At 41.7% G+C, this 23,113-nt stretch overlaps 1 protein-coding gene across 3 annotated transcripts in view; it reads left to right on the forward strand.

Annotated features, from left to right (window-relative positions):
• Positions 1 to 23,113, forward strand: part of STEAP3 (STEAP3 metalloreductase) — a 72,307-nt gene that overhangs the window by 26,416 nt on the left and 22,778 nt on the right. The window contains exon 1 of one of the 3 annotated variants that reach the window (XM_036743415.1): positions 6,500 to 6,606. The exons of the other annotated variants lie outside the window; for them this stretch is intronic. The gene's annotated coding sequence lies outside the window, so the exon portion shown is untranslated. Of the gene's footprint in view, positions 1 to 6,499; positions 6,607 to 23,113 lie in introns of those variants that run through there. 3 annotated transcript variants of the gene reach the window in all.

Below are 23,113 nucleotides of genomic sequence, written 5' to 3' on the forward strand. Positions count from 1 at the left end.
GTCTGGAGTGGCAGAGACTTGTGGCTAGCAACTTGTGACAGACCAGCCAGCAGACCATTACAATAGCCCAGGCATGAGGTGATGGGAACCTGCAATAGGGGGGTGGGGGTGTGTTTGAGAGACCATGCAAAGGTAAATCAACAGGCCTTGGCAACAGATTGGACATAAGGGGTGAGAATAGTGAGGAGTAAAGGATGGCACCTAGATTTTCAGCCTGGGGGGACCAGGAAGATGGCGGTACCATAATAAAGAAGCTTGGAAGTGGGGGAGGTTTTAGAGGACTTCTGTTTTAGACATGTTGACTTTGAGATGTCTACTGGACATCTAGTCTGAATTGTCTGAAAGGCAGTTAAATGCCTTTGACCGAGAGGTCAGCAGGAGGTTAGGGGCAAATCAGTAGATTAGAGATTTAATCAAACAGATGATAATTAAATCCATGGAAGCTGATGCGATCACCAACCGAAGTAATATAGAGGGAGAAGAGGGCCCAGGACAGAGCCCTGTGGGATACTCATGGTTAGTAGGCATGACTTGGTTGAGGATAAGTCTTCTTTAGAAGAATGAGGAATGGTCAGATAGGTAGAAGGGGCAGGAGAGAATGGTGTCCCAAGAACCTAGAGACAAGAGAAAGAATATCAAGGAGAAGAGGATGATCAACAGTGTACTATAAGAGGAAAAAAATTAAATGCTTTGCAAAAGCCTTGATGATATTTATGTTTCCTATGAATCTGGTCTTGACTTAAAGTAACATTGACCAGGTATGTTCAGTAAGCCGTAGACACCCCCATCCAGGCAGGATGCCCTATCCTGTATCCCGTTGCTCTCAGTTGTCTACAAACTGATCTCTGCCAAGAAATTCCAGGTGTTAGTTGATAAGGCTGAAGGTATCACATTTTAGAAGGGATATTTACAAATTGAACCAGGTCCTGAGGAAAATAATGAGGATAGAAACCTAAAGACCATCTTATCTAATGAGCTATCAAAGAAACTGTCCCCTTTTAGCCTATAGAAGAGAAAACTTGAGGGTGAGGTGGGAGGCATGGTAAAAAAACATCAATACATTAAAAAAAAAAGAACTGACATACGCAGTGTTGCATAGCCATGGATCCTTCATCTCAGCAAAAGAGTAAAGAGAGGTCTCTCTTTATATTTCTTTTTTGAAGCTAATCTTGTTCTTTATAATTTCACTATATTCAACTTCTTTTCTAAAATAAATTTTGCTATCTTTTTACATTGCCTAAGTTTCCTTCTATAACCTTCCCAGAAAGCCATCCCATATAATAAAGAATATTTTTAAAGGAAAAAAAAGAGAAAAACAATAAAAAAAAACTATTGAGTTGAAAAAAATCTGAAAATATATGTATTGTTCCAGATCAGTGGACCTCCCTCCTTTTCTTCCCCACCCCCCCACATTGTATAAACCCTTAGATTTTCTTTATTCACTGGTCCAAAATATGTCTGAAATCATCCATAATAAAATTATCTACATTTCCAAAGGAGAGGGATTATTTCTGCCCCCAATACAGCTATTCACAGAGTACTTCCACTGCACAAAACATGACCAGCTACCAAAAAGTGGCCACTGTGTCTGCTAATTTGCTTAGGAAAGAAATGTGAAATCTAGATGTTTACAACAGTAGACTGTCTTTTCTTACAAGAGACAATAATTCTTTTTGGAAAACTTGAACTACATCTTGCCACGACAAATGGTTCATCAACCTTGCCTCTCTTACTGTTCGTTAATAAAGAGGAAACATGGTTTGAGAGAGGGGCAGTTGTATTAAGATGATTAACTGTACAGAAAGTGATGTGTTTGTTTTTAAAAATCACAGCTCGAAATTGCTTTTTGTAAAATTCACACACATTTACAAGTCTCAAGTTGCCTGAAGCAATTTACTTGGATTTCTTCATTTGGACAGAATCAAGCCGACTTTGGGCTCCTTTGAAGTGCTAGGGACTGATGCCAGCTGGGAGGAACGCTTGCACTGCCCCTTTTCCCCACTCTCTGGGGCAGTGGTGGGCTCCTTGGCTCTTGAGTTTCTCCAGCTTTGACCTTTAGACTTCTCCCCTGTCTCCTTGGCTGATTACTTTGACCAGAGACTACAGCAGCATTTGCTTCCAATTCTGGTCTATGTGCAGGTCCCTGAGGTGGTACAGCTGACACCTCCTTCTGGGCCAGATTTGGTAAAGGTGCTATATTCTACAGAAGCACTGGGTGGGTTCCTGCTTTCTCTTCTACTAGGCCAGTTCCAACCTGTTCAGTCACTGTGCCACCATGATTACTTTTAGTATTGGGGGTTGTGGAAGCAAGCTCTGAAATCACTGGGACATTTACCATGGATAGTGCACTGGCAGGAGAAGCGCTGCTCAGTAAACTTGGTGCCACTGATGCTGAGGAAGAAGAAAGAGCCACGGTGCTAACACTTGGGAGCGCTCATCTCTAGCAGAGTGGGTGCCAGGGGTGTGGTGGCCTTTTTGTCTGGTTCTGTAGTTATCTGCTCAGTTCCCACTTTGCACAGGGCTGGCATTTCTAGGCCTTGGCCTTCAGCGTCTCCATCCACAAAATACTGTTCCTCCCCTTTTTCAAGAGATCCTGTTAGCTTCTTGCATGCCTTGGTCAACAAAATCTGACCAATCTTGTCCACTTTCCCCTTGCCCTTACTAGATGAAACTGGGCTTCTTCGGTTGCCAGAGGAACATGGACTACTGGTAAGAAGAGGTGAAACCATCAGTGCTGATTGTGCAGCTGCTAGAGGGCACTGATCTGATGAAACACTAACTTAAGGACCAGCCTCATCTGGACTAAACTCTTTAACTTGCTGGACAGGGGTCTGTGTAGGAACAATTGAAGAAGCTGTGGATGGGGGAGAAGGAAGCCGAATGGGTGCTGCCCGTGAGTTAAGAACCAAAGACTTGTTGGTTGGTATGCTTGGGGCAGGACTGCTGGATAGTGCACTAGGAGGTGCAGAAGCAGAAGAAAACTTTATATTCTGGGTTACGTATAAAGGGGCAACCACTGCCACAGGCTGTGGCATTAAATTGGAGTTAGAAGTCAGTGGGCCTGGACCTGCCTCCTTTTCAAAGGAGTGAGGGGGAGGTGTCTTTTATGTCTTTTCTTTGGTGCCATGCTTGTTTGTTCTCATTTTGGAACATTCATTTTGATTGTTATCTGGTGGTGGTTCTTTCCATTTATGTTGTAGTTGCTGTGTATCTTGTTTTCCTGGTTCTGTATAATTTACTTTGCATAAGTTCGTGTAGATCTTTCCATGCTTCTCTGTTTTCACTTTCTTATGCAGACTTTTAGCTCACTAAAAGTCCATTACATTCATGTACTACAATTTGTTTAGCCATTCCTCAGTTGATAGGCATTTACTCTGTTCAGTTCTTTTCTACCACAAAAAGTACTGTTGTAAACATTTTGGTGTATATAGAATCTTTCTTTTTGTCATCAACCTCTTGGGGGCATATTCCCACAATGGAATCTTGGGTCAGAGATAAGTACATTTTAGGTGTTTTATTTGCATAATTCAAAGGTGATTGAAAATGAATTTATTAAGTACTTAGTATGTATCAAGCATTATGCTGAATACAGGAGATACAAATCAAAAAAAGCAGGACAGTCTTTGCTCTTAAGGAATTCATGCTTTAATTGGGGAAAATATTACGGGTGTGTGGATGGCAAGCCCATTGGTTTTGGGGATAGCTAAGCAGATGGTAAGGCCTGGTAGTCTGCTATCTCAACAGAACAGAGTTGGTGATTCCCATCTCATCTAGGTCTTCTGAAAGCAGAAAGGATGGATTCTGGGCAGCCTGAGGCAGGGGAATGGGATAAAAGGGTAAGAAAGAAGGATTCCCCAGGTGGTAATAGGTTTTCCCATAGCTCTGCCATCCTGGATGAGTTCTTGGTAACTTGGGTCTGAAAGAAAAGGTCCCAATTACTATAGAATACCTGTTACTCAGACCAAGTCACTTCGTCTTTTGGGGCCTCCATCTGTAAAATGAGGCAGTTTTTCTAGATCTGGGGTTCTTAACCAGGGGTCCACTTTTTTAAAACAAATCCCTTTATTTTTTTTGGCAGGGCAGTTGGGGTTAAGTGACTTGCCCAAGGTCACAAAGCTAGTACATGTGTCAAGTGTCTGAGGACAGATTTGAACTCAGGTCCTCCTGACTCCAGGGCCAGTGCTCTACTCACTGCGCCACCTAGCTGCCCCCAGGGGTCCACTTTTATAGATGTCAGGGGGTTCATGAACTTGGATGGGGAAAAATTACATCTTTATTTTAACTAACTACTAACTGAAACTTAGCATTTTCTTCAATTATGAATGTTGGCAATAAACCACAAAAGTATTAGACTTCATCAAAATGCCAAAGGGGTTTATGACACAAAAAGGTTAGGAATCCCAGGTCTGGATGATCTCTATGCCCCTTTCCAGCTGTAAGGACTATTATGTGAAAGAAGGGTTAGTCTCATTCAATTAAGTTGCACAGGGCAGACCTAGGGGCCTAGAATGGAAGTTACAGAGAGGCAGATTCCAGTACAATATAATGAAATTCTTCATAATGTAAGAGCTACTAAAAAATGAAACAGGCTGTATTGAGAGATAATGAGGTTCTCCATTCCTGGAGACCTTCAGGCAGAGGCTAGATGACCACTGGTTGGGGATTTGATGGAGTGGATTTCTACTCAAGGATGAGTTGGACTAGATGACCACTGAGGTCCTTTCTTACTCTGTGACTGTTTATTCTATAAAGGTAAAACCCATCCAGAAGCATTTTAATTTTTGAAGAAGCCTTTCTAATTTGAAAAAGTCTTTAGGACAGAAAAAAAAAGTGAAACTATAATGGACAAATGGCAGATGAACAGATTTGTTATGGGACTGCTTATCTCTGCTTAGGAAGGATGACCCTGAGCACAATGGCTAGGGTTGGAATAGAGAACTCCATGAGATGAGGATAGGGAGGGAAAGAGAGTGCTAACCCCTTCCTCATCTTTCCCTTTTTCATGATTGCCTTTTTGGTGACCAGAAGGCTAAAATTCAGAGAGCCTGGACTGTCCCCAATTGCAACTCTGCCAGGAGACTCCGTCAGATCTCCTTGTGTCACTGTGACTTCTCAGATACCTCTCTTTGTTCAATACTACGGTGCCAGTGGAAGAAGAAATAAATAATAGGACTTTTATGCCTCTGAAAGGCTTACAGTCTTTTGTCTAGTAGCGTCACCTTCTGAGTAGATACTAAAGCAAAACAGAGTCCCGGGTGCCTTAGATGAGTAACTAGGGTACATCAAGTCAATTCAGGCACCAAAGCCTGGCATCACACTAACATGTCTATACGAATAGCATTTTGAAGTTTGCAAAACACTCAAATGAGACAATGCATGTTTCACAAACCTCAGAGCACCACAAGAACATCTGCTATCATTGCATTGTCACACTCTATTCATTTGATCAAGCAGAAGGGAATCTGACCTGTCACACTTGTCATCGTATAGATAGGACATTTTTATTCAAATTTTTGGTCTGGACCTCTGATTTCATCAGGACTGGGAACCACAATGAAGAAACTCTTCCTTAACAATGTATGTCAGCACCTGGGCTATAACTTACAGTATTAGTTCTTTGGGGACACTGAGAGGTTCAGTGCCTCTTGTGTGGTCACAAAGGTAGTATATCAGAGACAGAACTTGAATCTTCATTCCAAAGATGGCCCTTTGTCCACTATGCTCTGTTGTCTTGTAGTGTATCAGGGGTTACTTCTTCTTGTTAGTGTCATGGTTACTAGGATTGGATGGGAGCCAAGTCTGTGTATCCAGGATAGCCCAGTTCTTTGCTACTCCTGGCATCATTAGACTTGGGATTGAATTCTGACTCTGCCACTTTGGGCAAATCACTTGCTCTCCGAGCCTTGGTTCCCTCATCTGGAAAATGGGATCAGACTAGACGATCTCTCAGGGCCCTTCTAGTTCTGAATTGATGAACTTATGATCCACATGGCCTAGGTAATGCGCCATTCTGTCTCCTAGAGTGAGCTTTCCAAGTCTCCTTGTGACTTTGAACAAATACTTAGGGCTTTTAAAGTATCTGATGCTATGCTGGGTGTTGTTGGGAATATAGGCACAGTATGAGGTATTTTCCCGCCCTTTGGGAGCTTTCTGGTAGGACAGACGAGAGACAGACACACATGAAACCAAAATGAGTGCTACCAGTTCTAAGTGCTGGAGTTGTTGGGGTTCAGAGGAGGGAAAGGTCATTGTGGTCAAGAGTGATCTGGGGAAGGCTTACTGGGGTAGGTGGAACTTGAGTTGGCCCACTAAAAACAAACAAACAAACCACTGGGAGCATGTGCCCCTGAGCTAATCATACTAAATCCAGGAATAGCAAGCACATGAGAAAAACCAGCTCCCTAGGGCTCCGTGTCACATTTGATCTTCTGCAAAAGTTCTCAGAATAGAGAATGCTTTGTTTCTCGTGTCTCAACCCCCTCTGTCCTTCTACCTGAGCCAGACAGCAAAAAGACTAAGCTGGTGCTGGGGTTCAACTGCCTTTGAAAATCCCAGTGTCATAGAAGAGGAGTTGGGGACAGCATTAGGGAGCAACCTTTAACCACTGTAAGACTTCATAATCCTAAAATTCCTAATCATTCTCTATAAAACAAGAAAGTACCTAGTGGAGAGGAGGTTGGGAAACTGGGGAGGGGGGAGAGGTGTGTGTGCGTGTATGGGGGAGGGGGGGGAGAGAGAGAGAGAAACGTTTGAAAGCAAGAGAATAAGTGGAGGGGTAAGGTGAAACATGAGTAAAATAGTTGGCTCAGTATAGTAGGGGACCTTTGAAGTATTCACCAATCAGGACCTCAGCAGCCCTAAGCATTTGGGGGGGGGGGGTCCAAGAAACTGAAAGGGTTAAGAAGGGTTAAGTCCTCCAGGGCATTTTTTCTGCCCTGGGTAGCGAGGAGGTTGTCTAGATGTTGGGGGGTGGGGGATGGCAGATGTCAACGGCGTTCAGGATTTCCTAGTAGGAAAGTAAATTCATGGGTTTTTAAGCTGATTGGGATCTTGGAGATCACATAGTCCATCTCAATTTATTTTACAGATTTAGGAAACCCAAAGCCCAGAGAGGTAAAGTAATTTCTCCAAGGTCACACAGTGCTAAATCTGGGACTCCAAACCCTCTTGCTTTTTCCATTACACGGGAACTGAAGAGTGTCTCAGCTCTATGATGCCTGAGTTTGACACCTGGTTGAAAAAGTGCCTCTTAAAGATTTTTGTCAACTCATGTTTCCAACTCTCTCCAGCCCCCAAACAGAAAAGCATTTTTGTTCATTGTCTGAGAGGGAAGTACACACTACCTCCAGGCCATTATCTTACAGCCCATTTTTAGAATTTTCAGTCTTTGCATTCGGCAGAGAACACAGTGTATTGATTTAGCCGTATCTATTTCTGCTTTTCACAGAAGAAAAGTAGGAAAAAAAGAAAAGAAAGAAAGAAAAAAATCGAGTTAGTCCCAGCCGACTGGTAATTAACTGGATAAGAGCAGTGGTGTCAGGGAGCGACCCCGAGAGAAGGCAGTAGCACCCACATGGTACTTAAGTACAGTCTTTCCTCCTCTTAGCAAAGATCTCTTTGAGCCTCTTGCAGAGACAGCAAAAACAGATTATTTGCCCTGGAAATCAGCTTCAATTTTTTTTTAAGTGGTGATGTGGAACAATGGGAAAAGAACTACTTTTGAAATCAGGAGACCTTTATTTGAGCCCTGATTCTGCTACTTAATAGCTTTGTAAACATGGTCAGACATTCTACCTTTCTGAGCCCAAGCTCACTTACTGAGTCTCAGTTTTCACTTCTATAAAATGGGAGGGTCAAAATAAGAAAACCTGCCTTTGGCATGAAAACACTGTGTTAACCACAAAGCGCTGTGTAAATCTGAGCTGTTGTCATTAGGAGGCAGAGAGACAGGGCACAGTGAATCATTTTTCAAGGGTTTACTAGGTTTTCTCTAATGCTGGGCTTAGTCCTTCCTTTCCTTTTTCTACTTATCAATTCTTCCCCTCTTAAACCCTAGGCCTTTTTAGTTCTCTGAAAGAGTCATTTTCCCAAACCCCTCAAGATCTGTATCCTTGGTAAAACCATCTCGAGGAAATCCTCTCAAGCTTGTCTGTCTCAATGCTAAGAAGAAAGGGCTTGAAACAAGCTGCTGAACCAGAAGGCACCAAACTCATTTACATAAACAAACCCAAACAATATTTTTTAACCAAGCCTTGAATTTATTGAAGTTTTTGCTTAAGCCACAACCAAAGTAATAAGTTTTCTAAAAATGACTGAACCAGAACAAGATATTTTCCAGATTTAACCAATGAGGTTCTTTCTAGTTCTCAGGCTTAAGATTCCAAACATGTAAACGATACATGTAGGAGAAGCCAGCTTTTGGGGAGAGGGAGACAGAAAGAGAGGCAGAGACAAAGAAGGAGGGAGGGAGGGGGAGAGACAGAAGGGGAGAGAGAAAGGAGGAGGGGAGAGAGAGAGAGAGAGAGAGAGAGAGAGAGAGAGAGAGAGAGAGAGAGAGAGAGAGAGAGAGTCAGTGAGTGAGTGTGTGTGTGTGTGTGTGTGTGTGTGTGTGTGTGTGTGTGTTTGGCAGGAAGGAGAAGACTAGGGAAGAACAGACGGACTAACAGATAGCAGGGACCTGCACATTCCTAAATTACTTGGGGAATTGCTTGTCATGATTTGGCAAGCATGAATACTCTTGCTTCTGACAGTGTAAAGTGATGGTAATCCCAGGATAATGGGAAAGGATTAGGAATGGGGAGGTAAAATGGGGAGAAGGGAAACTGAACAATAGCTAGAAGTAATTTTACAGATAAGGCTCCTGAGGCTTAGAAATGTAATCTGACTTGTTGAGGTCAAGTGAGATTAGAGCTCACAATTTATCTATGTGACCTTAGACAAGTTGCTTCCCCTCTTTGGGTCTCAGTTTCCTAATTTGTAAAAATAAGGGTATTGAACCGAATCAGGGGTTCTTAACTTGGGGTCTGTGAACATATACATGCTGTACCCCTGAGATTAATTTGTCTGTTTTCTAGGAGTTACTCAGTGTCCAGTGTATCTGCCTGGTAGGTAACTCATAGAAAACAGACATACTAATCTCAGGGGTACTTCCACAATATACACATACACATATATAGACATATACATATATACATATATAATTGGTTTCCTTTATAATTCTAAGTGTTTTACTTTATGCATTTAAAAATATTATTCTGAGGAGTCTGTAGCTTTTACCAAACTGCCAAGAGAGTCTATGACACAGAAAAGTCAGGCAACTAGCACTTATTAAGTGCCTACTGTATGCTGTGCTAAGTACTTGGGATAGAAGGAAAGGAAAAAAAAGCTCTGCCCTAGAGAATCCCTAAGCTGCTTTCTAACTCAAAAATCCTGTGAAACCACCTGTAAAGTCTCCTTGCCGATATGTTTCTGCAGGTTCCCATCTTTTATGAAAAGCCTTTCCTGATCTACCGTAATGCTAGTGTCTTCCCTGTATTGGTTTTCTCTAGTTTATCCTGTCTCTGTCTCTCTGTCTTTATGTGTGTGTGTGTGTATATATATATATATATATATACACACATACACACATATATGTGTGTGTGTGTGTGTGTGTATGTATGTACATATATATATTTGTACAGTTGTTTTTGTGTTCTCTTCTCTATGAGGCCATTAGCTTCTTGGGAGCATGGATTATCTTTTTGCCTTTTTTTTGTATTTCCACCACAGTGGCTGGTACATAGTAGGTGCTTAATAAATGCTTACTGACTGATTGGGTAGTTAACCTAAACTGTAATCCCTTCTCAGTAGGGTTTTGTGTTTCTTCTTATTAACTAACACATTTCTCTTTCCTGTACTTTCAGCCCCTTCTTTCGTCAATGATCTCTGGTTGGAGGAGAGGCCCAGATCCTTTGCAGGCTCTCTCTCTCCCCCATTTCACCTTCTATATGAAAAGGGAGGGCTGGATTACCACAATTCAGTGGGGAAGACCAAGGGGTGGGGTGGGTGGGAAGAGTTGGATGTAGAAGGACACAGCCTTAAGGAATGGATTTGGGAACTTGACAGATCTGATGTGCCAAAGCTGCCCCATTTACAAACTGGCAGACCAGGCTTGCCTGGAGAAAAGAAAAACCTCAGCTCTGGGCTTATGAATGCAGTCAATCACAAAAATACTTTTATTGAGATGTTATTATTTATTTAATTTAAGGTTTATGCCCTTCCTTCTCCCACATGACTTGAAGTTCTTAGGCCTGAATTGAGGTGAAAAACAATGAATTTTTTAAAAAAGCAGCATTGTTTTACCTTTGTTTTTATGGATACATTTTACTTCTGTCAAAAAAAAACACAAGCTTTCAAATATATAACAACCAAAGAAAGACAACTTAAGCAAAATCTTAAGCAAGAACAATAAAAAATAATCTTGCAATCCCTCCTTCACCAAAATGATTAAACATTTTTAAATGGTTAAAAATCATTACCCCATCTGCCTTTAGTTTAACAAGAAAGGTAGCACTAACACTGGTGTCGTGAGGTTTGTTGCTTTTTTGTTGTCTCACTACGCATTGTAGTCACAGCTCCTTTGGGGTCTGCTTTTTTCAGTCTTCATTACTTCATACAAGTCTCTCTATATCTGTTATTCCATAATTCAGTTCAATCCAATCATCATCCATTGTGTTCATGTATCATAGAACATTTAGCCAGTCTTTCATTGTTGGGCACGCATAGAGTTAGCTTATAGTTTTCTGCTTTGGCAAATAGTGCTGCCATGAGTATTTTTGTACAAATCTACCCTTTTCTTCCTTTTACTTGCCTCCTTAGGGCATAAACTTACAAGTGGGATTACCGAATCAAAGGGTCTGAGCATTTTTGTAACTTTTATTATGTGATTCCATATTGTTCTTCAAAATAGCTGAACTCAGACCCACCAGCTATCACTACATTTTTTTAAAATGTCAATGATTTCACTATTGGTTTTGTTAACTCAACGGAGGTAGGTCTTCCTTCTTTTTTTCCTTCCCTTCCTTCCATGCCTGTGTCTCCCATCTTACATGGAACCGTATCCCCTACCCAGTGTCAATCAGTTGAATGATAAATACAAGACATTGTATTTGTTTCTTTAGCCTTTTAAAAAAATCCTCAGTTTCAACTCATTTAATATTTATTGAGAGGTTTACTATGCACTTTGGTATTACGGGTGATACGACAATGAATCAAACCAGATCCCTGCTTTCATGGAACTCCCAGTCTGGTGAAGGAGAGAAGGCACGTAGGTGGATGTTGATGATCCAGGGTAGAATGTGATAAGGACAATATTGAGACAAAAACAAAATATTGTAAGAGATCAAACGAGAGATCACATCTGGCTGGGGAGAATCAGGAGGGTTTCAAGGAGGGGGTGGCACTTGGGCTGTGCCATGAATGACAAATGGGGTGCAGGGTGTACTCCAGTAGGGCAGAGTTCAAACAAACTGGGTGTTTGGAGAATAGGGAGCAATCCATTTGGCTAGCGCTATTCATTCTTCCAATTCATGGATGATTGATTTGTTTCTAGTTTTGGACTATATAAATGTGGCTATAAATATTTTGGTATCTTACAGACCTTTCTCTGGCTTTGACCTCCTTGAGACAAGTGGGACTGCTGGGTCAAAGGATATGCATATCCTTTGATATGAAGATTAACTTTCACATATAGTTTCATATTCATTCATAGGTCAGTTTACAATGTACCAATGGGGCCTGTCTTCCCCCCAGTCCCTCCAGCACTGACTCCTCTCTATCAGCTGTCATCTTTGCTGTTTAGATGGCTCTGCATGGAAACTTCAGAGTTTTGTTATTTTTGTTTTTAGTTTTCAATATTCACTTTTATAAGATTTTGAGTTCCAAATTTTTCCCCTCCTTCCCTTCCCCCACCATGGCATAAAATCTGATAAAGGTTACACATGTACAGTCATATTAAACATATTTATGTCCACATTAGTTATGTTATGAAAGAAGAATCAGTACAAAAGGGGAAAACCACAAGAAAGAAAAAAAAATAGTCTGCTTCGATCTGCATTCAGACTCCATAGTTCTTTCCATCACGTCTTTTGTCTTTGATCCTTGCATTGCTGGGAAGAGCTAAGTCTTATCAAAGTTGGTCATCGCACATTGTGGCTGTTACTGTGTACAGTGTTCTGGTTCTGCTCACTTCACTCAGCATCAGGTCACATAAGCCTTTGCAGGCTTTTCAGAGTTGTTTTAATTGACATTTCCCTCATTATTAGCAGTTTGAAGCATTTTTTAAAAACATGGTGATAGATTTATTTGCATTTCTTGTTCTGAAAACTGTTGTTCATATCCTTTAATCACTTATCTTTTGTGGAATGGTTCTAGGTCTTACATCAATTCCTTGTCTGTCTTAAATAACAAACTTTGGTTGGAGATTAGGTGTGAAGCTTTTTTCCCCAAATAACCTTCTATTTTTCCCCAGTCTTCTTATTCTAATTACATTGGTTTTGTCTGTACAAAAAGTTTTTAGTTTCATATAATCAAAATAGTCTGTTTTTTCCTTTTCTAACATCAAGAGCCTTCATTTTCTGAGGTGGTAGACACACTCCTCTGCCCTCCTCCTCCCCAGTATAAGTGCCTTCAGAAGCCTGTGTTCTCTGGCTCCACCTCCAAAGCAAACTTTCTGTTCTGTATAGAAGTCTTGGCCTGTCATACAGTTATAGACTTAGAGGTGAGATGTATCTTTGAGGTCACTTATTCAAACTCCCTTATTTTACAGATAAGAAACCAGGGAAGTTAAGTGATATGCCCAAGGTCATATAGGTAGTTAAGTGGCAGCACCAGGATTTGATTCCAGGCCCTTGGAGTCCAAACCCAGCTCTTTCCACTGTTCCACAGCGCACTCATTTCCACTGCCCCTCAGCTGCCTCAGCATAGCTTCACTCCCTTCCATCCCAACAGAGAGGAACTATCTGGCTGCTGTTGACATTTTTTCTGTAAGGATCATTTTAAAATAAAAATCAAATCAGGCAGCGAAAACATTCACAGTGAGCTCTGGTCTTCTCTCTTCCCCAAGGAGGGCCTGGTTTGTTTTTAATCTTCTTCCAGATTCTCATGATACACTTACATAATGTTTTTCTCTATTCTATGTGGTTAGGAAATTACTTCTTTTTTTTCTTCCATGACTTTCCTTCCATGCTCGCCTTGGTAACTGATTCCGAGGCCTTAACTCTGAAGGCAAAATCAGCCCCAGAATATTGGACTGCAAGTGCTACGAGAGATACAAAGGCATGTAAAACAAAGCCCGCTTTCCCCGGTCACCAGAGCACTTGTAGACTGGAGATCACTTAAACAGAACGGCATGAGGGAGGAAGGCTAGGTTGGCTAAAGGCCAAATGATGGGCACAGACGGTGAATGCTCCAGGTGTTCAGGGTAAGCAGATCACTTCCAGCTGGGGTGGTCAGAGTTTACAAAGTGCCTCCCTCACAGTAATCCCATGAGGTGGGTAGTACAAGTGTAACCCCAACCCCAGGGATGTTTGGCAGACCCCTGAAGGACCCCTGTGATGCTGTCCATTGAGCGTGGGGAGATAACCCTGGATTACAAGAGAGATTTCTAGGAGGAGGGGGAAAAGGCAGGGAGATCAAATTAGTAGGTTAGTGGCTTTCTTGAGTACATCAGTTCCAGTTTCAGGTACAGAATATGTGCAGGTGCTCTGAAGTGGAGAAAACAGACCTCTCCAATAAGCACGAATCAGGCACTTCCAAAAGATGGCTCACTAATCCTCCCCACCCCCACCCCAGGACATGGCCAGCTGACAGATCCTGTTTTGTCTGCTCCCAGAACTGGGTGTTCATTGGCCATTACACAGGTACTATCCCCATTTTACAGATGAGAAAATTGGGACTCAGTGATTTCCCCCAAATGACACAGCTAGTAAATGTCTGAGCTGGGATTTGAGTGTAGGTCTTTGGAATCCATGATCAGTGCTACTTGCCATTCTTCCATTCTACCTCAGAGAAAGTTAATGGGGGGGGGGGGAAGGATGTGGAAATTAAGCCAAACCTTTATGGATAGATAGGCTTTAGTTAGGCCGGAGGAGAGGCAAAGGATTAAAGAGGGAAAGCAGTCTGTGCTGTTTCCCAGAGATGGGAAACTGCAAGGTATAGTTTGGAGGACAGTGGGTCTTTTTAAAACAGAGGATTCATGTAGCAAAGTCATAGTAAACAAATCTAGAAGGAGCCAGAAGGCACCTCAAAATCATCTCATCCAACCCCTTTATTTTATAGATGAAGAAACTGAGGGCCACAGAGGTGGACCATGGGTACCAGTGAGCAAAGGCCATCTCCAAAGCCAATATACCACAACAGATAGATTGGGAGTATGTTGTAAAAGGTCTCAAATACCAGACTAAGTTTGCACCTCATCCTGACAGAGGTTTGGAAGGGAAGATAAACTATTGGTATATGTGGAAACAGGATACAGGCTAAGGATGTTACCTGGAAGGGAGCCGTTCAGCAGCAGAATCAGATTGAGGGGATTGTGACAGTAGATCTGAGTTTTACACATCACCTTTGGGTGACGTTCCTTGTTTCTCAAATGTCTCTTTCCCAGTGAAAATGACACAGTGTCATTGACACTTTAGAGCAGGGGGTTTTAACCTTGGGTCCAGGAACTTTTATATAAAATATTTTTAAATTATTAAATATTTTTAAATACGTTGATCACTATAATTGATTTTTTTGTAGTCCTATGTATTTTGTGTATACCATTCTGAGAAGGGGTCCATAGGTTTCTGCCAAAGGGGCCTAAGACACAAATAAGGTTAAGAACCCGAGCTTTTTATTGTGGCGGGGGAGGGTCCTCTGGCTCACAATCCTGGTAATTTGGCCCTAGTTTTCTGGGTTTCATGAAGAATTTAAATCTCAGGATCATCACCATATAACAATAGTAATAGCACCACATTCCTTCCACTATCTGGCAGCTTTGGCTATACAGCCCAAATACAAACAAACAAAAAAATAAGGTCTCTGCTCTAAGAAACCCAAAGTCCCTAGTGAAAGCTCATATTATCGACTCATAGGGGAACTGTGAAAGACTTCGCTAAAGGCTGTTTACTCTGCATTTACGCAGAATTCTAACAGGGGTGAAGATCTCATTTCTAATCTTCCTTAGATTAGCAGCAACAAATTAGAAGGAGAGGGGGAGCTGCTCAAGGCAGGGAGGCTGACAGATAACAGTGAAGGAAGAAACCATACCAAGAATGTCCAGTCAACAACCCCATATGCCTAGTGGTTCCCAAGAAGATTGCTTATTGCAGGATAGGGTGACCACTGCTGTTCATGACAGAGCTTTGTCAGTCCATCATCAAGAAAAGGTGACAGTATATTCCTCATGCTTTCTTTTAGGAGTGTGTAATATATTTTAGGCAAGGAAAGATGTCTTATGTCTGTTCAGAAGTTGTGAGCTGCTGTGGGTTGAAAGGCAGTTGGGTGTCTACACTAAGTCCAGCATGGATGGTGAGGCCTTTGGAGTAGAGGATTAGTTACTGGGATGGCTGGAAACTAGTCCAGGTCAGAAAAACAGCAGGTTAAACCTTCTGTGATGATCAGTATTAGGATTGAGCCCATGAATATTTTCAGTCTGAGAGACAGTGATATCCAGTGTGGAGGAGAGGAGGGAGGGGAAAAGAAGAGAGAGGGAGACAGGAGAGGAGAAGAGGGAAGGGGAGAGGAGGAGAAAGGAGAGGAAGGGAGATGGGAAAGGCGGGAGAAAATAGAGGGGGAGATGAGGGCAAGGGAAGGGAGAAGGAAGAAAATGTATTATGTTTTCAAAAAGATTTCCATCAAAAATGAATAAAATGAAACTTGATTGAATGCTTGAAGGAATGCTTTCATGTACTACAGTTACTTGGGGGAAAAAAATCACTTAGGTGGAACTCCAAAGAAGCCAGTTAAATTAAAGGTTATGTAATAATGCCATGTTCCTTTTAACTGCCTTGCTAACAGGAGGTAGGTAGAACAGTATGATTATCTCCATTTTATTAATGAGGAAACTGAACCAGAGAGAAGGCAAATTACTTGCCCAAGATCACAAGTCTAATAAGTGATTGTGTCTGTATTTCTAACACCTAGCCAAGTGTTTTGCACACAGAAGGCACCTGATAAACTTGTATTAGATGGGATAGGATTGAACTGAATCAAACAATCAACAAACATTTCTTAAATGCCTACTGTGTGCCAGCATTAGGGATACAAGGGATAAAATAATACCGCTCTCAAAAAGTTTACATCCTAATGGATGAGAAGAGATTATAAATTCTAAGGACAAGAACCATGTTTTGTTCATTTTTTGAAATTTTTTTGGTGCCTAACCCTACATTCACAGTAGGGTCACAATAAATGGTTACCGATTTGAACCAAAGTCTTTTGACTCCCAGCCTGGTGTTGTGTTTTGTTTTCCATTAGAACATGCCGCCCCCATGTTTTTTATGATGTGGATTTTTGTTGTAAATGTTATTGGTGCCTTTTACCTTTATATCATGATCTTTCATTACTGTTGACCTTTATGTTAGTATGGGCATCATACAACATGTTCCACTGATTTTGTTTACTTTTCTATACACCCAATTATATGAGTCTTACTAAGTTTCTTTCTGAATTTTTTCTATTTATCATTTCTTACAGTACAGTAATATTCCATTATATTCATGTATTCCAGTTTGTTCAGCCATTGTCCAATCAGCGGACACCCACTTTTGGTTAGTTTGCATTTTTGCATTGTTTTTTGTTAGTACGAACAGTGCTGTCATAAATATTTTGTTTCCCATGGGACCTTTCTGTTTTGTGCCTCCTTGGGGTATATGCTCAAAAGTAGGATCTCTGGGTCAAAATCTACATTGTATCTTAAAGTCTGTGTGGAAACACCTCCTTATAGGACTTTCTGTGCTTAGTCATTGGCCACAAAACCTAGAGTGGGGAGAGTAGCTTAAGACCTACTTGATTTAGTAGTGTATGCTCAAAAGAAGTTGCCTCTTCTGCAGCCCCATTGCTGACTTCCTGTAGTCAGTGTTACGCTGCTAGGCTATCTACTCACTACCCTTACCCTAACCCCTGGCTAGCTGCCGCTGACCCAGTTTAATCTGCAGGCTCTCAGAGGTCACAAATTCCTTTAAATTTTAGCGCAAGCCAAATAGAAATCAGACTATACGATCCCTGAAATCTCTTCCAACTCAGAGAGGGATTCTGTGAAATAATTTTTCGGATCATCTGTGGCTTTGGCTCATCCATTACCTGGCTCTTCAGTTAGTCCAGCTGATACAGAGTTGAGTGAATTGCAAAGTTGTGACACAGGCCAAAAGGGTGGGACCTAAATGGCATTTCAGGCCATCAGAAGAAATAGATATTGTGTCATCCATACCAGGAAATGTGGTTCATAATGGGTAGATCCATGCTTGCAACACGGTGAGTGTGGAATTAAATTACAACGTCAATCAGTTACCAGGCCCCTTAGCTGCCATGTGTTAACTGTCTGTACATAGTACTCATCCCCTAATAAGGAGGGAGTCTTCAGGTTTATATTCAGAATAGATACTCTCTGGCAGAGTATAAAATTGCATCCCCTCCCCCTGCCCTCATCCTGTGAATCTGTTTGTACATCATCCTATATCATGTGGAGTTCAAAATCCAGAAGTAGGTGTCCACATGTCAGAGGGGCTGGTACAGAGACCTTTACAAGTCATCAAATCGAACTCCTTGCCTTTATAGGTAATTTCAGGCAACAAGGAATAATAATATATTTATCTAGGTCTTCAAAGTTTGCAAAGTGCTTTACGTATATTTTCACAGTTAAGCCTCACAGCACCTCTGAGATAGGTGGTATGCCTGTTGTACAGATGTGTAAACTGAGGTTTAGTCATTTGCCTTTGGTCATATAGCTAGTGGGACAGGGTAGGGGGCAGGTGAATGAGGTTCAAACTGTACTCTTCCTGACTCCCAAATTCTACCCATGATGGCATAGTGTCTACTAGGAGCCCAGCTCTATGTTGGCATTGAGAAGTGGAAGGGGTAGGGAGAACAAGAAAAGTTTAAGACGTGGGCTCGACCCTCAGCTGGGGAAACAGAACGTTGGCACATACCACAGAAAACAACCAATTCTGAACCATCTGCTTGTGAAAGAGGCATTTAGAGAAGCAAGCATGGGCTGGAAGAGTCAGGGAAGGCCTCCAATTAAGAAGGCACCGTGAACTGGGCCAGGAGAAGTGTTCTACATCCCAGTAACTGACTGTGTTTATTCGTTCCTCTTGATGAGGCCAAACTCTTTCCCCAATAAAAACCACTGAATTTTCTTAGAATCATAAAATGTGGGCAGCTGAAAAGCAGGGACTAGCGTGAGCTCCCTGCCGAGTCCCTCCAAAAACCTATAAAAAATGGCTCTGAACCAATTCTAGAACTGCAGAACCCACAAAATAGCAGAGGGAAGCAGGGCTCCAGCCCAGGACAGCCTGGATGGTCTCTGGGTGAGGTCTGTCCTGCACGGAGCTGAGAGCGGAGTGGAGCAGAGCCCAGCATGGGCGGTGCAGAACAACCAGACCAGGAGCCGGGCGGAGCGTGCCCTAGCGCCCTGAATCAGTGAGCTGCAGCAGTTACCAGACTTCTTAACCCACAAACACCAAAGACAACAGAGAAGGTTAGTGGGAAAAGCTACAGGAGTGGAAGGAGTTTGTGGTTTGGCTACCGCCCTGGGAACAGTGGAGTTGAGGCAGCTACAGAACTACAGCTGCAGTTGCTTCCGGCCCCAGGCCTACCTGGTGGGAGGAATTAAGAGGTGGATCAGAGCAGGAGTGAAGAGCCTGCTGAAGATCTAAGTCCAGTCCGAGTTCTTGGGGAAGGAGGAGTGCCGGTGTGGCAGAGCTGGTGCATCCCCCCAAGCGTGGAACATAGAACTCTTTAGTTTACAAGCAGTCATACCCCGCTGAAAAACTCAAGGGTCAAGTTAGTTGGCTGGGAATATGTCCAGGCAGCGGAAATGCACCCAGATTCAGTCTCAGACTTTGGAATCTTACTTTGGTGACAAACAAGACCAAAACATACAGCCAGAAGTCAACAAAGTCAAAGAGCCTACAACAAAAGCCTCCAAGAAAAACATGAACTGGTCCCAGGCCATGGAAGAGCTCAAAAAGGATTTGGAAAAGCAAGTTAGAGAAGTAGAGGAAAAATTGGGAAGAGAAATGAGAAGGATGCAAGAAAACCATGAAAAACAAGTCAATGACTTGCTAAAGGAGACCCAGAAAAATGCTGAAAAATACACTGAAGAAAACAACACCTTAAAAAATAGACTAACTCAAGTGGCAAAAGAGCTCCAAAAAGCCAATGAGGAGAAAAATGCCTTGAAAGGCAGAATTAGCCAAATGGAAAAGGAGGTCCAAAAGACCACTGAAGAAAATACTACCTTAAAAATTAGACTGAAGCAAGTGGAAGCTACTGACTTTATGAGAAATCAAGATATTATAAAACAGAACCAAAGGAATGAAAAAATGGAAGACAATGTGAAATATCTCCTTGGAAAAACCACTGACCTGGAAAATAGATCCGGGAGAGATAATTTAAAAATTATTGGACTACCTGAAAGCCATGATCAACAAAAGAGCCTAGATATCATCTTTCAAGAAATTATCAAGGAGAACTGCCCTGATATTCTAGAGCCACAGGGCAAAATAGTAATTGAACAGAATCCATCGATCGCCTCCTCAAATAGATCCCAAAAAGAAATCTCTAGGAATATTGTTGCCAAATTCCAAAGCTCCCAGATCAAGGAGAAAATACTTCAAGCAGCCAGAAAGAAACAATTTGAGTATTGTGGAAACACAATCAGAATAATCCAAGATCTGGCAGTTTCTACATTAAGAGATCGAAGGGCTTGGAATACGATATTCCGGAGGTCAATGGAGCTAGGATTAAAACCTAGAATCATCTACCCAGCAAAACTGAGTATCATGCTCCAAGGCAAAATATGGATTTTCAATAAAATAGAGGACTTTCAAGCTTTCTCAGTGAAAAGACCAGAACTGAATAGAAAATTTGACTTTCAAACACAAGAATCAAGAGAAGCATGATAATGTAATCAAGAAAAAGAACAAGAAAAAGAAATTGCAAGGGACTTACTAAAGTTGAACTGTTTTGTTTACATTCCTACATGGAAAGATGATATGTATGATTCATGAGACCTCAGTATTAAGGTAGCTGAAGGGAATATGTGTGTGTGTGTGTATACATATGTATATGTGAATATGAATGTATGTATATATGTATGTGTATATATATATATAAACAGAGAGAGAGAGAGAGAGAGAGCAGACACAGGGTGAGTTGAAGATGAAGGGAAGATATCTAAAAGAAATCAAATTAAGCGATGAGAGAGGAATATATTGAGAGAGGGAGATAGGGAAGAATGGGGTAAATTATCTCGCATAAAAGTGGCAAGAAAAAGCAGTTCTGTAGGAAGAGAAAAGAAGGCAGGTGAGGGGGAATGAGTGAATCTTGCTCTCATCAGATTTGACCTGAGGAGGGAATACCATACATACTCAATTGGGTATCTTACCCCACAGGAAAAGAGGAGGAAGAAGATAAAAAAAGAGGGGGGATGATAGAAGGGAGGGCAGATGGGGGTGGAGGTAATCAAAAACAAACACTTTCGAAAGGGGACAGGGCCAAGGGAGAAAATTCAATAAAGGGGCATAGGTTAGGAAGGAGCAAAATATAGTTAGTCTTTCACAACATGAGTATTGAGGAAGGGTTTTACATAATGATACGCAGTGGCCTATGTTGAATTGCTTGACTTCTTAGGGAGGGTGGGTGGGAAGGGAAGAGGGGAGAGAATTTGGAACTCAAAGTTTTTAAAAACAGATGTTCAAAAACAAAAAAAAAGTTTTTGCATGCAACTAGAAAATAAGATACACAGGCAATGGGGCGTAGAAATTTATCTTGCCCTACAAGAAAGGAAGGGAAAAGGGGATGGGAGGGGAGTGGGGTGACAGAGGGGAGGGCTGACTGGGGAACAGGGCAACCAGAATATATGCCATCTTGGAGTGGGGGGGAGGGTAGAAATGGGGAGAAAATTTGTAATTCAAACTCTTGTGAAAATCAATGCTGAAAACTAAATATATTAAATAAAAAAATATTTTAAAAAAAGATAAAAAAAAAAGAGTCATAGAATGTGACGTATGGATGTAACTTGAAAGATCATCTCACCTACAGTTCCCCTTTTGCAGATGAGGAAGCTGCGGCCCACAGAGGTGAAGTCACTTACCCAACTAATTAAGGGCAGAGCCAGGACAATTACTCAGGCCTCCAGACTTCACATTTCTACCAGGTCACTCTGCCTTTTTCAGGAAGTCATTCTCTACATAAGAAGTGTTCAAAAACAGCCAGAATAATACCTCCTTGGGTTAGATTAGGACTTGTGATTTTATTCTTGCGGTTATATTTGTGTCAGATGAAAAGTCTTATTTTTTGTTTCATATAAGCTTTAAGGATTTGATTTGAAAGATACACACACTGTTTTTGGTTTACAGGATTATAGAATCTCCTGAGGCCATCTAGTCCAATTTATACCTGCACATGAATATTTTCTCTAACATCCCTAAGAAGTGACTCTCCAGCTTTTGTTAGAAGACCTCTAGTCAGAGAGAACCTAAAGGCAGCAAGCTGTTGTGGGAAAAATGCTGGCCTTGGAGTCGGGAAGCCCCGGGATCAAATCTTGCTTCAGATATTTACTAGCTGTGTAACTTGGGCAAGTCACCTAACTTTTTTGAACCTTGATTTCCTCATTGGACCAAAAAACCTTAACACTTCCTTTAGGCTCTAAATTTACGATCGTATAAATGTTTCCTTACATCGAAGCTAAATCCCTCTGAAACTTCCACCTACTGCTCCTGGTTCTGGCCTCTGAGGCTAGGCAAAACAGATCTTTTCCACATGAGGGATTAGACCCAGTGAGTCTTCATTAACGTTGTCTTGGAAGGTCCTCAGGGATCTGCCTGTGGCCCTGGTAATTTAATCTTTTTATCAGTGACTGGGAAATATAGTCTTAGATGGTATGCTTATCAGATTTGCAGGTAGCAACAAAACTGAGAGGCCTAACACTTGAGATGAGTGAATCCCAAAAGATCTTGACTGGCTAAGACACTGCGCTCAATCTAATGTGATGACATATGATATGGATAAATGTAAACTCTTGTGCTTGGGTTCAAAAGAATCAACTTTATGGGGCTCTTGCAAGATCCAAAGGAAATAATGCCTCCTTGAAGCTTTCTCCTAATTCCTCTAATTTAAAGCATCCCTTCTCAGAACTTATATAGAATTGTGTTTATTCCTTTCATGTGGCACTCTACCACATTCTTCTGATTTTGCTCTTCCAACTGTCTTTAAGTTCCTCTTAAGGTAAAGGGCTGTGGGCCATTCTTTGTCTTCTCTATACAGAATAAATTTATGTACAGTGTCTTGTGCATAATATATTCTTAGTTGTTCGTGATTGAATGGGAAGAGAACCTAGATCTGGATTAGAGTCAGAAGACCTCAGTTCAAATCCCACTTCTTCTGTTGCTGCCTCTGTCGCTTTGGGCAAGTCATTTGACCTCCCTTAGCCTTACTTTCTTCATCTGTAAAGTAGGGGGACTGGACTAGCTCCCCAAGAGCCCTTCTACCTGTAAGATGCCATGTGATTCTGCCTGTGGTGATCTTGCTACCTTCTATTCTTGGTGAAAACTGTAGAAAAGGGAAGCCACCATCAAGAGTGATAAGAACACTTCAGGTCAGCACTTCAGGGCCATCAATGATGGCCCCCTGGTTGAGTCACCCTGACAGGACCTTCAACCTAGTATTCTGTAATGACGAGTTAAGGGGAGGTTTGTGGGAAGGCATAGGAGTAAACCTCCATACATTTTATCTCATAGATCAGTGCTGTCCCTTGGACACCCTTAAGTTCTCCTTAATCCCCGTGCCAGAACCACTACCTAGATATTTACCTAAACTTTCTTGAATTTGTTGTTTTTTTTTAAATCAAAATCTGCCTTCTGAGCAGCTCTCT

The sequence above is a fragment of the Trichosurus vulpecula genome, chromosome 2 (assembly GCF_011100635.1).
Source record: "Trichosurus vulpecula isolate mTriVul1 chromosome 2, mTriVul1.pri, whole genome shotgun sequence".
Lineage (NCBI taxonomy): Eukaryota > Metazoa > Chordata > Mammalia > Diprotodontia > Phalangeridae > Trichosurus > Trichosurus vulpecula.